Raw genomic sequence first — 16,077 nt, 5'->3', positions numbered from 1 at the left:
GACTCATTTCTTTTTTCTTTTTTAAGATTTTTTTTAATGTGGACCATTTTTTAAAGTCTTTATTGAATTTGTTACAATATTGCTTCTGTTTTATGTTTTAGTTTTTTGGCGGCGAGGCATGTGGGATCTTAACTCCCCCACCAGGGATCGAACCCTCACCCCCTGTAGTGGAAGCGTGGAGTCGTAACCACTGGACCTCCAGGGAAGTCCCAAGACTCTTATTTCTTAAAAATGTACACAAAAGCAGCTTACTTTTATTTGACAGAAGAGGTTATAAGAACATAGTCACCTATGGGATTTTTGCTTATCATTTTAAATTTCTAGTGTTGTTCAGAAATTCTTTTTTTTAATTAATTAATTTATTTTTCATACGGCAGGTTCTTGTTAGTCATCCATTTTATACACATCAGTGTATACATGTCAATCCCAATCTCCCAATTCATCCCACCACCACCCCCCGCCCCACACTTGCCCCCCTTGGTGTCCATACGTTTGTTCTCTACGTCTGTGTCTCTAATTCAATCGTTTGTTCTTCAAGTACCCCAGTCAGACTGGTGAAAGCAAATCTGAACCATCCTACCTGGCAGAGGCCTAGGGTGAGGCAGACACAAGAGCTGTGAGGGGTTCATTTTGACAGGAGTCAACATCCCTCCGTTCGGGGGACCCTGGACTCACAGGGAAGGATTCTCAGTGGCTCCAGGCCAGCTGTACTAGAACATCCTGCCGGGTTGGTACTGTACGTCCCCCGGGGCTTGACACCCCCTTCCCCTGCCTGGTCTCCCTCTCCTCGCCGTCCTTGGCTGTTCACAGCCCCTAATGCTTCACAGCCCTTCAGGTTTCTCTGCCTCCAAAGTGACTCACGTTCCAAATGATCCTTCTCCCCTCACCCCAGCGGTCCCCGAGCAAAACTCCTCTCAGTTTGAGACCCACCTATACCAAGCCAGAAATTGAGCTAACTGAAGGAACTACTTCTCAAGGAATATTTGTATTTTAAAAGCAAAATGGAACTTCACTGGCGGTCCAGTGGTTAAGACTCTGCTCTTCCAGTGCAGGCGGCGCCGGTTCCATCCCTGGTCGGGGAACTAAGATCCCACATGCTGAGTGGCGAGGCCAAACGAAAAAAAAAAAAAAAATGGAGACCGCTTATTGCAAATGAAACTTGAATTAGGGAGGGATTTCTGAACAGAGGGACCTTCCAAGGGCCCGTTGCTTTCCCCACTCAAACCCCCTCTATTTCTCAGGGCCTGTAGTCAGCAACTTAGCGTCCCTCTCCGCTGAAAGACTGCCAAACTGTGCACTAGGCCAGGCTGTATTTTACTATTTCATTCACAGTATATCCCAAAGCACCATGTGGATGGTCAATTCTCCCCGTGCCATATTGGATCAAACGTGAGTGACGTAATAGTTCTAAGAGCTCCCTCAAACCCCCAAAAGGCCCAGGACTGTGCCCCACATGTCTTAAATACATCAGTGTTCCAATTTAGGAGCAACACAAAAGCTACAAAGTAATCATATTTATATTGAATTCCCTTTCTGTTCCCCTCTCAGTTTGGAAATTCCCTGTCTGATGGAGAATTTAGAGTACAATCCCTACGAGGCATCTGGAATTTGTGATTCTTTCTAAGTATTGCAATTTAATCTATGCCTCTCTAAGTCTCTGTTGAGACACTTTCAGGTCATTTCAACTTGTGAGTTTGAAGGAATCTGTAGAATACTTTCCATAAAGTATCCTGTATGGTGCCAGGGACATGATCACCTAGCCTTTGTGTAACAACATCAATCTACACTGGTTAGTTGTGTTAGAACCCTGGGTTTACACAGCTCCTTTCTTCCCTAGAGTCTAACTTATTTTCCTAAAGGTCACTGTGCTTCACTTAAAATATCAGTGTCAGCTAGAGGGCAACTTCCATGATTTTACATTTTAGAGGAGAGGCTTGGTCTCCAAGTGACTGACTTATCCAAGGTCAACGCCTTTTCAGATATGGACTTGGGGTGATGACTCAGACTCCTTCTAGCCCCAAACGGTTCCCGTGGTGACCACATCACTCACAGGTGTGTAGTCTTGGACTGCTGCTGTGGCACCACGTTGATGGTGCTGCCCTGAACTTACTTTTAAAGAAATCATTTAGTTTGATAACTCAGCCCTTATATTGAATGTCTCCCCATGGTGAGACTGAAGGGCTACAGCTCAGGGGACCCTCCGCACACTCACTCACCAGCTCCGAGCAAGTTTCAGACAAACTTGCTTCTGTGTGGAAAGACTTCTTTCTCCACTGATACAGAAGATATGGACAATAACATCCCATTTAGAGATGAACACAAAGTGCCTACGTTAAGACTCTCTTTTTTTCCTAAGCCAAAGCCATTATCTTTTCAGATATCTATTTTTTTAATCGAAGTATAGTTGATGTACAATATTATATGTTAACAGGTGTACAATATAGTGACTCACAGTTTTTAAAGGTTATATTCCATTTATAGTTATTGTAAAATATTGGCAAGACTTTCCTTGGCGTGTAAGTAGGCATATGTTACTTGGACAATAAGGTGTACAACACCTGATTATTTCCACTCCAGTGAAAAGTCAGTTTTCTTTGAAGGAGAAACCAACGCCTGGGAAGGAGCCGAAGCAGAGCTGGAGGGAAGGAGCTGAAGCAGGGGTGGAGAGAAGAAGGCAGCATTCCGAGATGGTGGGGGTCTTTTCTGCCCACTACCTACACCGTCTGCTATGAACCTCCATTTCGAAGAGATCTGGTCTTACCTTTGGGTGAAGATCATGGCCCCTTTAAAATGTGCTCTTTATCTTACATCCTGCGTGGGCCATCTTTAAGTGATGCTGGCGAACAGGGTCCTGAGTCAGGTGGCTGTGTGGTGGCTCGTTGGTTTATGTGGATCTGGCTTCTCCACCTGCAGTGAGAGCAGAGACTAACAGCTTCCTAGATCCTCCAGGTTCAACCTGGAGAGCTCCTCTTGGGTGCACTTGACAACTATGTAAATACAAAGTGAAAATAAAAACGCTTAAATGGCCCAGAGAGAAAAGAGGAGCTTTTATGGATGGCTCAAGTCAGTTCTTTTTGTGTATTTATCTTTTCATTATGTGTTAATGTCATTCTTACATTGGAGATGCTTTCTTGATGATGACATTTATGATAACATATTGTGTCACAAGCAAGATGTTTCAAACGGACAAAAGATATAATAAAAGAGGAATCCACTTTGAGACAGGAACCAACAGGCAGATTTTGCACGCTGCGGTTGGCGTAAGAAGAGAAGATGGGGTCTGAGAAGGTGAAGAAGAAAAATATTTTTTGAAGTTTTGTGAAGAATAGTAATGGGTTCTAGGGAGGATAGTGTCTGTGAAACACACATGATAGTTTGGCTCCTGTTCTCAGGATTTCCCGGCTTTGAATGCAATTGTTGATTAATTTCCTCTGCTCTAACTGTGTACCTGATGGGGACTCAGGCCAGTGGGTCAGTAACAGCAAGGCAGGTGGAAGAAGTTACAAATTTAAAACCGTCTATAAATGGGATGGTTGACTCTTGAATAACTGAAGGAGGATTATTGAACAAAAGCCTTGGGGCCTTTGGAAAGGTACAATTAAAGTAAAAATTTTAAAGAAGAGTAAGGTAAGGACTCTATATTTTCGGGAAACCTTAATATTTTTTTATTAATCATATTTTGCGGTGAAGAAACTGAGAATTTGAGGACTAGGAAGCTTAACGAAGGTGACAGAGCTACCTAGCGGTGGAGCTGAGATTCAGGAAGGGGTCTGTTTGACTCTGAAACTTCTCACTTTTTTTTATGGTACGAGAGGGAACACCTAACATAGAACAGGATACGTTACAGGGTGAGATGGAGGGAAAATAAAGCAATTCAGGAGACCACAGGTGGGCTTCCCGAGGGCAGAAGCTTCAAGCCTCTTGGAAATTTTGCAACTCCTCACGCCACCCCACCGCCCTACTACCGCCCCAAGTAAAATTGCAGGTTACTTACAATTGCAGCAGAAATACTTTAGTTATTTAAGGAGAAAACTTTTTTTGTTTTAATTTTAAGAATGCTTATTACAATAACACAATAGCACGATTTTTCTCTGTTTTGCCTGATTACTCAAACGGAACAAAGATGTTATGTGAATATTTCACACTTCCTTTCCCTCTCTTTTCCTCTCCTTTAAATACTTTGCATCCCAAGATGCAGTGTCATTAAATACCTCAGTACAACTCCTTTAGGTACTGTACGCAATTAATTTACATCATAGAAAATATGGAATATAGTATACTCACCCCTTCAAATAACTGGTCTACATTTTACTCCACATGAAGAGAAGAATGAGCAATTTCCTTTATCTGTGTCTTCTCAGATGAAGGAAGTCTAATAAAAATATATGTGTGAACTGGTAAATTCATTATCTGACCACAAAACTGAGTTAAATGATACATGTAACTATATACTGGTTTTTAAAAAAGGATCTGCTTTCCTAAACTCTATTCTAATGCTAATAACAAATGATATAATCTTTATAGCTGGGTCTATGTATCTTCTATTTCATGAAATGTCTCAACAAGTTGGTTTGATGATTAATAGGTCTAAATGTAAATTATCCTATCAAAATGCTTTATTGATACAGAAATTTTATTTTACAATATTTCTTGCATGAACCATTCAATATCCAAATCATTTCAGAAGAGAGCCATAAACAGAATATCCCGTAACTTGGGCTTATATCTGTCTATATCTAGGGAGGACTGAAAAACTTATATTTGTAGATGACAGGACCTGTTTGTGTTTACTGTATTCAGTACAAAAGAGACAATCTACTTGTGCTAGGTCTGGAGGAGAAAGTGTCAAAAGAGTAAAATTCTAGGGAAGAATCCAGGTCCATATATTATAGTTCAAAATAGGGAAAATAGAAAATAGTCAAAATAGTAAATTCACCTATATCAGGCTATTACATTATTTCTGATTTAATTTAATTTAGTTTTTTCTTTTCTTTTCTTTGGCTTGCAGAATTGGTCCAGAGGAAGAAAAAAATTTATCCATAAGTAGATTTACCGGGGAGGCTCAGACAGGTGCTACAGGCTGACCTGTAACCCTGCCCTGGGTCCCTTCAGTAACTCTTATGAGGCAGGTGTGGGCTGAACTGTGTCCCTCCAAAGTCATATGTTGAAGTCCTAATCCCCAGCACCTCAGAATGTGACTGTGTTTGGAGACAAGGCCTTTAAAGAGGTAAATAAGGGAAAATGAGGTCATATGGGTGGGCCCTAATCCAATATGATTGGTGCCCTTATAAGAAGGAGAGATTAGGGCACAGACAACATGCAGACAGATGGGCTACCATGTGAGGACACAGAGAGAAGTTGGCTGCCTAAAGCCAAGGAGAAAGGCCTCAGGAGAAACCAAAGCTGCTTACACCTTGATCATGGACTTCCAGCCTCGAGAACTGTGAGAAAATAAGCACCTGTTGTTTAAGGTGCCCAGTCTGGGGCTCTTTGCCATTGGAAGCAGCTGAAGGAACCAGGCCATTAGGTGAGGGAGATGCAGGCTCAGTGAGAAAAGGGTCCCCTTTGGACCTTTTCATTTTTGAAAGTGCCCATTGATTTTATTTTTTTTTTAATTTAAAAAATTTATTTATTTTATTAATTTTTATTGGAGTATAGTTGCTTTACAATGTTGTGTTAGTTTCTTGCTGTACAGCAAAGTGAATCAGTCATACATATACATATATCGCTTCTTTTTTAGATTTCCTTCCCATTTAGGTCACCAGAGAGCACTGAGTAGAGTTCCCTGTGCTATACAGTAGGTTCTCATTAGTTAATCTATTTTATACATAGAAGTGTGTATATGGCAATCCCAATCTCCCAATTCATCCTACCCCCCCTTCCCCCCTTGGTGTCCATACATTTGTTTTCTACAACTGTGACTCTGTTTCTGCTTTACAAATAAGTTCATCTGTACCATTTTTCTAGATTCCACATATAGGCGATATTATACGATATTTGCTTTTCTCTGTCTGACTTACTTCACTCTGTATGACAGTCTCTAGGTCCATCCACATCTCTGCAAATGTCACTATTTCATTCCTTTTTATGAAGTGCCCATTGATTTTAGCATGTACAGGAAAGTGAGCAAATTTGTACCTCTGAGAAAAAGGAAATTAAACCTTGACTTGCCGCCCTGCTGCCCCAGTTCCTCTTATGATCTCTCTCCTTCCTTCCCCTTGTCTTCCTTCCTTCCACATCTCTTTTTGCCCGCGTCCTTTCCCGTGTAGGCGCATGCCTGCCAGTTCTGATACCGTTAACAAAGCTGTGTATAGGTCCCAAAGTTTGTGATGTATCTGTGAGCACTGATACATTTTACAGCACTGCTTAGAGGGAACCGTATCTTTGCTGATTAGTGAATTTTGACAAGTAGTTTCCATATTTCATATTTTATATTTTCCATATCTCCCATAGTCCATATTCCCCACAGAGACCAGGATGAGAGCTGGTACGGTCTGATCAAGGTGACCAGTGGAAAAATAGGGGAAAGTGGTTAAGCCTAAGGGGAATCCAGAGAGTTCTCTTGAGAAGCCAGAGCTTCCTGATTCCTTGTTGCAAAGGCTCAGGGGTCCTGGGGGGTGTGTGGGTGACGAAAGCGCCGGGCAATGTCAGCTCGATTCTGTGGGCAGCATGCAATACTAAAGAGATTTACTTCTTGAGGGTGTCCAAGTTTTTTTTTTTTTTTTTAAATAAAAGTTTAAATGTTTAATGGTGGTAAAAAGCACATAACATGAAATTTACCATCCCAACTGCTTCTAAGGATGCAGTAGTGTTAAGTATATCTACATTGTGGTGCTCGCTTCAGCAGCACATATACTAAAATTGGAACGATACAGAGAAGATTAGCATGGTCCCTGTGCAAGGATGACATGCAAATTCGTGAAGTGTTCCATATTTTTTAGAGATTGTTGTACTGAGTGAAGTAGGTCAGACAGAGAAAGACAGATATCATATGTCATAGCTTATATGTGGAATCTAAAAAAATGGTACAAATGAACTTATCTACAAAACAGAAATAGAGTCACAGATGCAGAAAACAAACTTATGGTTACCAGGGGGGAAAAGGAGGGAGGGATAAATTGGGAGTTTGGGATCAACATATACACACTACTATATATAAGACAGATAACCAACAAGGACCTACTGTGTATAACAGGGAACTCTACTCAGTGGTCTGTAATGACCTAAATGGGAAAAGAATCTAAAAAAGAGTGGATATATGTATACGTATAACTGATGCACTTTGCTGTACACCTGAAACTAACACACAGCATTGTAAATCAACTCTACTCCAATAAAATTTTTTTTAAAAAGTATATTTACATTGTGCTTAAGTTCTTAAATAATGAGTGATGTGGTAAGAATTCCATGCTTTTACATTATTATTATTTTTTTGTTTAATCGTTAGAATATGTATTTTAGAAGTAATAAAAAAAAGTCAAACACCGTCTAATGTGAAATTGGTTTGATTGTACGAAGTCTACAGATCTAGTCCTATGGTTGGTCGTTGATTAGTTTTAAATGAGTCAATGAGAATACGTAACTCCTTCTATTCATTTAACAAGCTTTTATGGAGCGCCCACTGTGAACACGCAGTGTTTAGACACTGCCGATGCAGCAGTAAACAGATGGGCCAGGACCTGGCTCTCACTGAGCTTACGTGTCCGGCGTGTGGCGGCGGATGTGTAGAAGGTGGTCAACAACTGTGACGGCTGTGTGACAGGCAGCAACGTCATGACTCCTGGTTAGAGGTGAAGGTCAGCCTGTAATTCACAGCATCAGCAAGTCACCAAGTAGCCACTGTCTTCCTCATTCCCAGAGCCCCGACTCCTCCAGCCAAGGAAGAGCTAGCTGGCCGTGCAGTGGCTTCTGTTCTAGGAGAGGGACCTTAAGCTCAGGAAACCCCGGTCTTCCCTGATGGGCAGCAAGCGTGCCTGACCGCCGCTGGGTCAAGGAGACGTCAACTCTCCCTCCAGTCTGTGAGCAGAACTGCCTTTTGTCCTGAGGAAGATGCCGTCTCTAGTTTCATTTTATTATTTTTTTTAATAATGTTCTATCTTAGTATAAAGGTAGATTTTCTTTTCTATTCTGTTTTCCACTTTTCCCGTAATTTTGGTAAATTACACAGAACTGCATATTGACCCAAACAAATGGATTAAATATCACTTAATTTATTCTAAAGTAAATTGTACCCGTTTCTTGTATGGATTAACTTGCCATACCTACATTTCATAGAGTATTTAATGTTTATTTTAGAGAAAAAACTGTTAGTAATGTGACTTCTCATTAATGCATACTAGTGGATATTTGCCAGTGAAGTAAACCATTTAATTATTAATTTCAGTGGAAAATAGCATTGAGAAGAAGTCAACAGGGTAAGAAACATTATCTTTAATTTGTTAACTTTCAGAGATATATTGCTGTATAAAAAGGTTATGACCAATTTCAAAAGCAACATAGTATAGTGGGAAAGACCACAGACGCTGGAGCCAGCCTGCCAGGGGTTGAATCCCAGCTCTGTTACAGACTAGTTGTTTAAACATGGTGAGCCGCCTAAGCTATGGGTGGTACATCTCCTTATTGGGAAAATGGGGATAATAAAAATATACACCTCATGGAATTGTTAGGAGGGTTGAATGGGCTAGTATATGAGAAGTGCTTTAAAAAGCTCCTTGTGCACAGTAATATTGTACAAGAGCTGGCTATGGTTATTACTATCTTCTTAGCCACCTGGCGTGTGGTTCCTTTCCAACGCCGTGGTCCTCAGTTCTTCATGTGCACAGTAGTTGGGCCAGTGTTTCTGAGGCATGGCTGCAGGAGACCCTAGAATACCTTCTTCAATAACATGACTCAAAAGAAATCACAAAAAAGAAAAAAAAAAAAGAAATCACTACTTAGATTGAAATGTTTTGACTGGGTTTGTGAGAAGATCTGGTATTACTGAATGCTTTGTGCAAATCTGCTAAAGAAATACCTTCAAATTATATTTTCCTTTCCAAATATTCTTTGTCAATATAGGTGAGTATTTCTGACTTTCACAGCATTTACCAATTTACCAATTAAATTGTTCATGTTGCTCTGCTAGACTTACTATTTTAGCTGTGATAAGAATTCATTTTTAAAGCAATTTACAACATTATACTTAGTGCTGGTCATTTGCCTTCTTATTAGGTTTCTGAATCTTAAAGCATATGTATTAAATTCCAGGCCCGCAGAAATTTGAGGCTGACTGCTCTTTATCCCCTATACTCGATTGTTGGTCTTACATATTTGTTTAATAAAAAAGTCTACAAGTAAAAAATGCTGGAGAGGGTGTGGAGAAAAGGGAACCCTCCTCCACTTTTGGTGGGAATGTAAGTTGGTACAGCCACTATGGAGAACAGTATGGAGGTTCCTCAAAAAGCTAGAAATAGAGCTACCATATGATCCAGCAATCCCAATTCTGGGCATGTATCCAGACAAAAGTATAATTTAGAAAGATACCTGCACCCCAATATTCATAGCAGCACTGTTCACAATAGCCAAGACGTGGAAGCAACCTAAATGTCCATTGACAGAGGAATGGACAAAGAAGATGTGGTACATATATACAATGGAATACTACACAGCCATAAAAAAGAACAAAATAATGCCATTTGCAGCAACATGGATGCAACTAGAGATTATCATACTAAGTGAAGTCAGAAAGAGAAAGACCAATACCATATGATATCTCTTATATGTGGAATCTAAAATATGACACAAATGAACCTATCTAGGAAACAAAAACAGACTCACAGACATAGAGAACAGACTTGTGGTTGCCAAGGGGGAGGGGGTTGGGGGAGGGATGGAGTGGGAGTTTGAGGTTAGCAGATGCAAACTATTACATATAGAATGGATAAACAACAAGGTCTTACTGTATAGCACAGGGAACTATATTCAATATCCTGGGATAAACCGTAATGGAAAAGAATGTAGATAGATAGATAGATGATAGATAGATAGATAGATAGATAGATAGATAGATAGATAGATAGATATTTGTATAACTGAATCACTTTGATGCACAGCAGAAATTAATACAACATTGTAAATCAACTATAGTTAAATTAAAAAAAACATAAAAAAATAAAAAAGGCTGGCCTTCTGATGCTAGAACCTCTCCCAGGCTCTCTAACACACATCACATCTGTCCACCGCTGGTGGCCCTGCTCTTGCTATTATGTTCCATTCTTTAAACATTTTCTTAAGCTTCCTTTAAATGTGACGAGACCTACTCTCAATGCACCTCATCTATTTCTGACTTTCTCTGCAGAGTTACTGGGGAATTTCTCACTCTCTTATTCTCTAAATTAACAAGGGGAAAACATTGCCTCATTAATTTTTTAGAAGTCATTTTTCTTAGAAGGGAAATGGATGATTGCACTTCAATAACAATAAAAGGACACTGTAAGGAAAAAGAATGGAAAAGGCTGAAAACGTGCTGGAAACCACATTCTTCAAGAAATAGCAGTAGTGATGGTGGAACATTACGAGAACATGGATGAAGAAAAAAATTAAGGCAAAAGGGTACTTTCTCTTTTATCCCATCATTTTATTTTATTTTGGCCGCGGCATGTGGGATCTTAGTTCCCCAACCAGGGCTGAACACGTGCCCCCTGCAGTGGAAGCTTGGAGTCTTAACCACTGGACCTCCCGGGAAGTCCCTTATTTTTTTTAAAATTAATTTTGATTGGAATACAGCTGATTTACAATGTTGTGTTACTTTCTGCTGTACAACAAAGTGAATCAGTTATATATATACATATATCCACTCTTTTTTAGATTCTATTCCCATATAGGTCATTAGAGAGTATTGAGTAGAGTTCCTTGTGCTGTACAGTAAGTCTTATTAGTTATCTATTTTATATATAGTAGTGTGTACATGTCAATCCCAATCTCCCAATTTATCCCTCCCCTCCTTTTCCCCCTTGGTAATTTTCCCATCATTTTAAGGAGGAACCTTTAAGACAAAGCTAATGTGTCCCTAAGTGCTAACTGCTTGAAACACTCCCTCCCTCCCCCAAAAGGCATCATTGACCCTGCCTCTGGGGCACTCATGCTAAATGGACTTGTTTTCTCACCGTTTCCTCCTGGGAAAGGCTGGGGCTGAGACGTGAAGAAAGGCCACTGACCACTCATTAAAAGCCCAGAAATGAGAGGGTGTCGAACACGTGTTCCTCCAACACAGAACTGATTGCCTCAGGTTTTCTCCCCCGACAGACAGGTAGAGTCATTTAAATGATAATTTACATATTTCTTAGAATCACTGTAGAGATGTACCTGCTGTTTTGATGCTTTCCTTTTAATAACGATACATTTGTGATGGGTCGAAGCCCTTCCAAGGGTTCCAGGCTGTGCCCAAAATTATGATCACGCTTGATCCATGAGATGCATGTGTAGAATCTGTGGCCCAAATTCAGTGAAGTAATAAGCAAAGTTTGCGTAATCACGCTACATCTCTAGACTGGATTCATTAGTTCCTTGGGTCAGTTAGAACAATCATCAGAACACCCAATACTGAGATAAACAATTTTCTGCTTGTAGATTATTTTAAAAGAAGGAGGGAGAATCAGTTCGAAAAGACCTTCACTAGCTGGATGGTACAGGGTGGGGAAGGTACCACATTGCCTTCAGCTGATTTTAACCACAGTTATGAGAATGTTTAGTTGTGTCAGCACATCCAAGAGGGACCTAAAAGACTCAGGAACACAGTGGGGGAAAAAGGCTTGAGATCAACCTGGTTCTGGAGATGGGAGGATGCTCTGAGTGGCTGATGTCATGGCCAGTCTGCCAGCTGGGCTTCCAGGAGGTCCACCATGCAGTGGTACCAAGATATACTGAAGGACCCAACCCCCCAACACAAGGACAGTCTGAAGCCAGGTGCGTGGGAAGACAACAGGTCAGAGCCAGTGGTGTTATTTTCGGTGGGACACGTGTTTGTCTTGTATGTGTATTGTTGGAAGGGGTGTAGGTGTTGGGTTTCTGGCCACAGAGGTGGCCACGCGCCATCTTTGATATCGCAAATGAAATGATGATCTTCCAGATTCCGTGTACGTTGCCGTCCTTTCTCAATATTTGTGTACAGTTGTTTTCAAAGTCCACTGTCCTCAGGGTGTGGATTTTATGAACAATCCGAGGGATTGATCTCGGTCCTGTTAGGCAAAGATTAACAGCCCAATAAATAGAATTTGTGCACCACCATAAGGTTAACACAAGGAAACAGCCAAGTTGATCTAAGGTCTATTCCCAAGAAAAGAATACGCACCCCCATCATTTTTGTTTTTTTTTGAAGAACACGAATTCGTCAATAATAAATTAATAACCATCATGTTAGAATTGTCAGTGGGAGACACTCTATTTCCAGTGTCCAGTAAGAAAGCTACCTATTATTTTGGTAAGAAATGCCTAAATTGAAATTCCAAAGGGCATTATGAACTTGAATTAAAAAGGTAATGGATTTTTTAATAAGTTCTGGGTCAAGATGTATTATCAAACTATTTTCCATAGGGCATAGAATATACCATCTATCCTTTTAATAATACCAGCCCTGGTCTTCCTTCCAGCAGCCAGCTGAGGCTGCTCGGCTATTACAGTCTCTCCCACCATCCCTAACAATGAACAAATAACTAGACGGCACACGAAACAGTCTAAATAGAACCGTCTCCTGGAGAGACTGTGACTGCCAGAGACAGGTTCGATTCGGATCTGGATTCCCTGCTTTGGGAAAGAGCAGATCAATGCTGTTGGAGAGTCAGGTAGTAGAGGGAAATATTAGGGTGAATTGAGTAAATCATAAAACAAAGGATCCGCGCGCTGACATGCAACCTTACTCTACCTGATGGCTCTGATTCAGGACCAGGCAAACGGTAATTCTGTGTGCTCTCCAGCTCAAAGGGCTTTCAGAAAAACGATTTGAATTGTACAAACCATTTATTAGTAATGAAAATACTATGTCTGCGAATCCTTAAAGGCTGCAAGGAACTTAGCCAAGCACTGGAAAGGCGGTCTGCATATTCGAAGTTGTAGATGAGGTTTCTTTTTTTTCTCATTATTGTTTGAGTCCAGAGCCAAAGTTACGTCTTTAAACCATTCTTTCTGTCACTTCTAACTGTCTGACCATGCTGCGCTCTACAAACCTGTCTCTTCTCTGTGTGCCCTGTTAGGTAACTCCCCGGTACACACCCCAGATCCTTTCTTATACCTCTGCTGGGTCCTGGGGACATGGAACTTTATAGGTAGCAATGGAGGAAAAGAGGGGCAGTGAACTTACTGACTGCAAGATAGCAGAACTCACCAGAATTCAGTGATTCTTTCATTCTCCATGAAAAAGTAAACTATTAGGAGCTAATAAAGAGACAGAAAAAACTGCTTCCTTACATGTTTGGATACTCTACTGTCAGGGATAAACTAATATATGATGGTGTCATTGCTATCTTCATAGCTACATTCATTTTAGGTAATTTTCGATTGGTGCAGGAGTTTACAGTGTAATTTAACATTGGAAGCATTAACTTCATTGTTAAAAATTGTCTTCTGTTTTCCGTATCTTCTATAAAACAAAGCTCTCGGTAAGATAAAAGAACGCCTGCCTCTTTCATCATGGACACATGTGGAGAGAGAGTGGACCTGGAAAACAAATTTATCCTTTTTTTTGGCAATGGGAGCACTCATAAAACACTTAGTGAGTCCAAGGTCCCTTGCTGTCATTCTACCTCCTATTCATATGGACTGTTGGCAACCCAGAGGTAGTCGGGGTAAGGGCATGTTTTTGGATGATTTTGCTTCAAATATGAAGAATTTATAAAAAACTCTGAATGACAGGCAAAAATAAACATTTTCCTTTTAAAAGCAGAAGAGATTAATATTCAGCCATCACCATATGTAATTAAATGGAAAAATAAAATGAACTGTTTATGCAGGCACCAAGAGTCAGTTTAATATCACAATAGACCTGAAAGTCTGTGGCAAAACTTATTAATTTTGCCCGGGGCTGCGAATCCCTCTGAGGTCTTCTCACAGAGAGGAGCCCACAGCCATTTTTATGCGTGTAGTGAACTTGTTTACCAGCTGTGTTTAGGTGAGATGTTCAAATGTCTCCCTCTGTGCAACTTTATGTACTATGTGCCCTCATTAATTTTGGAAAGAATTTTAAAGAGTGCTCGAATAACACGTCCAATCAGCAACCGTCCTTATTATTATTTTTTTAGGTGTTGAAGTGCAAAGCTCATTGAAATAACCCGCAGATGGTTGAATTTTATTCTAGAAACAGTCCGTGGTAAGAAAAAGACTAACTGATGTCTCGAGGTCTCGGGGAACGGTCCAATTCAGTTAAAATTCTGTTCCTGCTGCCTTTCCCCTAGTTCTGGTCCCAGTTTCTTTTTCTTTTCTTTTCCTTTCTTTTTTTTAACATCTTTATTGGAGAGGTCCCAGTTTGTAAGTCTAGTTCTTCATCTGTAAACTTTAGACCTTGGGCAAACCTACAGGCTTCACTCTCTTGAAGAGATCATCAATTTGTGTTTTATTGTCAGAGCTCGATTTGTGTTGCCCCCCTTGCCCCCCACCCCATGAAGTCTATGGTAATTTTTCGAGGTGGGGTGGGGGACCCAGTGGTTTGGATGCTGTTTACAAGGTGCTGCTGAGAAGGCAGGGTGAGACAGCACATGTGTGGCAGAGAGATGGTTACTCATGATTTTTACGTTTCTGGAAGGCTTCCTGGAATGCAGCAGGAATATAAGAGCTGGGGTCTCCTGGTCCACGTGTGCAGTGAAGGCTGTCAGGGAGGGGGTTATGTAGAGTCTGGGGTCTGCAGAGATGACTGATAATTAAGAGATGAGCAGTTGAGCATAGGGAGTGACTTGGAAGTTGTCTGGATGCCGCTGCTCTTGCCTCTCCACCCTGAAGATGGGCATCTTTTTATTTTCAAGTCTCCCGCCTTCCAGGGTACACTGACCTCTAGGGGAGAACCTTGGGGTATCTACTCCCAAACAGCCCACCATCTCCTCACTCCCAGGGGGCACAACGCCAAGTTCTCCAGGGCAGGATGTGAAGGTGCCCTCTTTGGTCCTCCCACTGCCGCTGCCCCCCAGACCCATGCTACCCATGCTCCTTTGCCTCCTCCTCAATCACAACCAAAGCACTTTCCCTCCCATAGTTATGAGGGTGATGTTGTTGCTTTCCTTCAAAAAAGACCAATCACTTACAAGAAAAAGTAAGCCAGGTGATCAGGACAATTTGAAGCCGCAAAAGCCATTTTCCCACTCCAGGTAGAGAATATTTTCCTAAAGACCTCCATGAATAATGCCATTGAATCAGCCTCCTGTTTCTTAAATTTTTGTTATTCCCAGACAATCTTCAGGGTTTCTGCCAGGTCTATTACTTCTGTAATATTATTTTAAATTAACTTTTTATGTTTGCTTAGATTTTGATTTAAAGGAAAATTTCAGTTGCTCCCACAAATGGGAAACCAATATTGTTTTTCTTTTTTTAAAAAAAAGTTTATTGGCGTATAGTTGATGTACATTGTTGTGTTAGTTTCAGGTGCACAGCAAAGTGATTCAGTTATACATATACATATATTCATTCTTTTTCAGATTCTTTTCAATAGAAGATATGTCAATGGATAAAGAAGATGTGGTACATATATACAATGGAATATTACTCAGCCATAAAAAAGAATGAAATAATGCCATTGGCAGCAACATGTATAGACCTAGAGATTGTCATATTGAGTGAAGTAAGTCATACAGAGAAGGACAAATATCGTATGATATTGCTTATATGTGGAATCTAAAAAATGGTACAAATAAACGTATTTATAAAACAGAAATAGAGTTACAGATGTAGAAAACAATCTTATGGTTACTAGGGGGGAAAGGGGAAGAGGGATAAATTGGGAGATTGGGATTGACAGATACACACTACTATATATAAAATAGATAACTAATAAGGACCTGTGCTATTGTATAGCACAGGGAACTCTACTCAATACTCTGCAATGACCTACATGAAAAAAGA

At 40.5% G+C, this 16,077-nt stretch overlaps 1 non-coding gene across 1 annotated transcript; it reads left to right on the top strand.

Annotated features, from left to right (window-relative positions):
* The first annotated feature begins 6,831 nt into the window (after nucleotides 1-6,831).
* On the top strand, nucleotides 6,832-6,938 carry LOC137763254 (U6 spliceosomal RNA). The gene has a single exon (XR_011073797.1). It is a non-coding gene; the product is annotated as a U6 spliceosomal RNA (small nuclear RNA).
* Nucleotides 6,939-16,077: the final 9,139 nt, after the last annotated feature.

Source organism: Eschrichtius robustus, chromosome 3, assembly GCF_028021215.1.
Source record: "Eschrichtius robustus isolate mEscRob2 chromosome 3, mEscRob2.pri, whole genome shotgun sequence".
NCBI lineage: Eukaryota > Metazoa > Chordata > Mammalia > Artiodactyla > Eschrichtiidae > Eschrichtius > Eschrichtius robustus.
The sequence above is the reverse complement of the archived record's forward strand: the minus strand, read 5'-3'. Positions and strand labels throughout refer to the sequence as shown.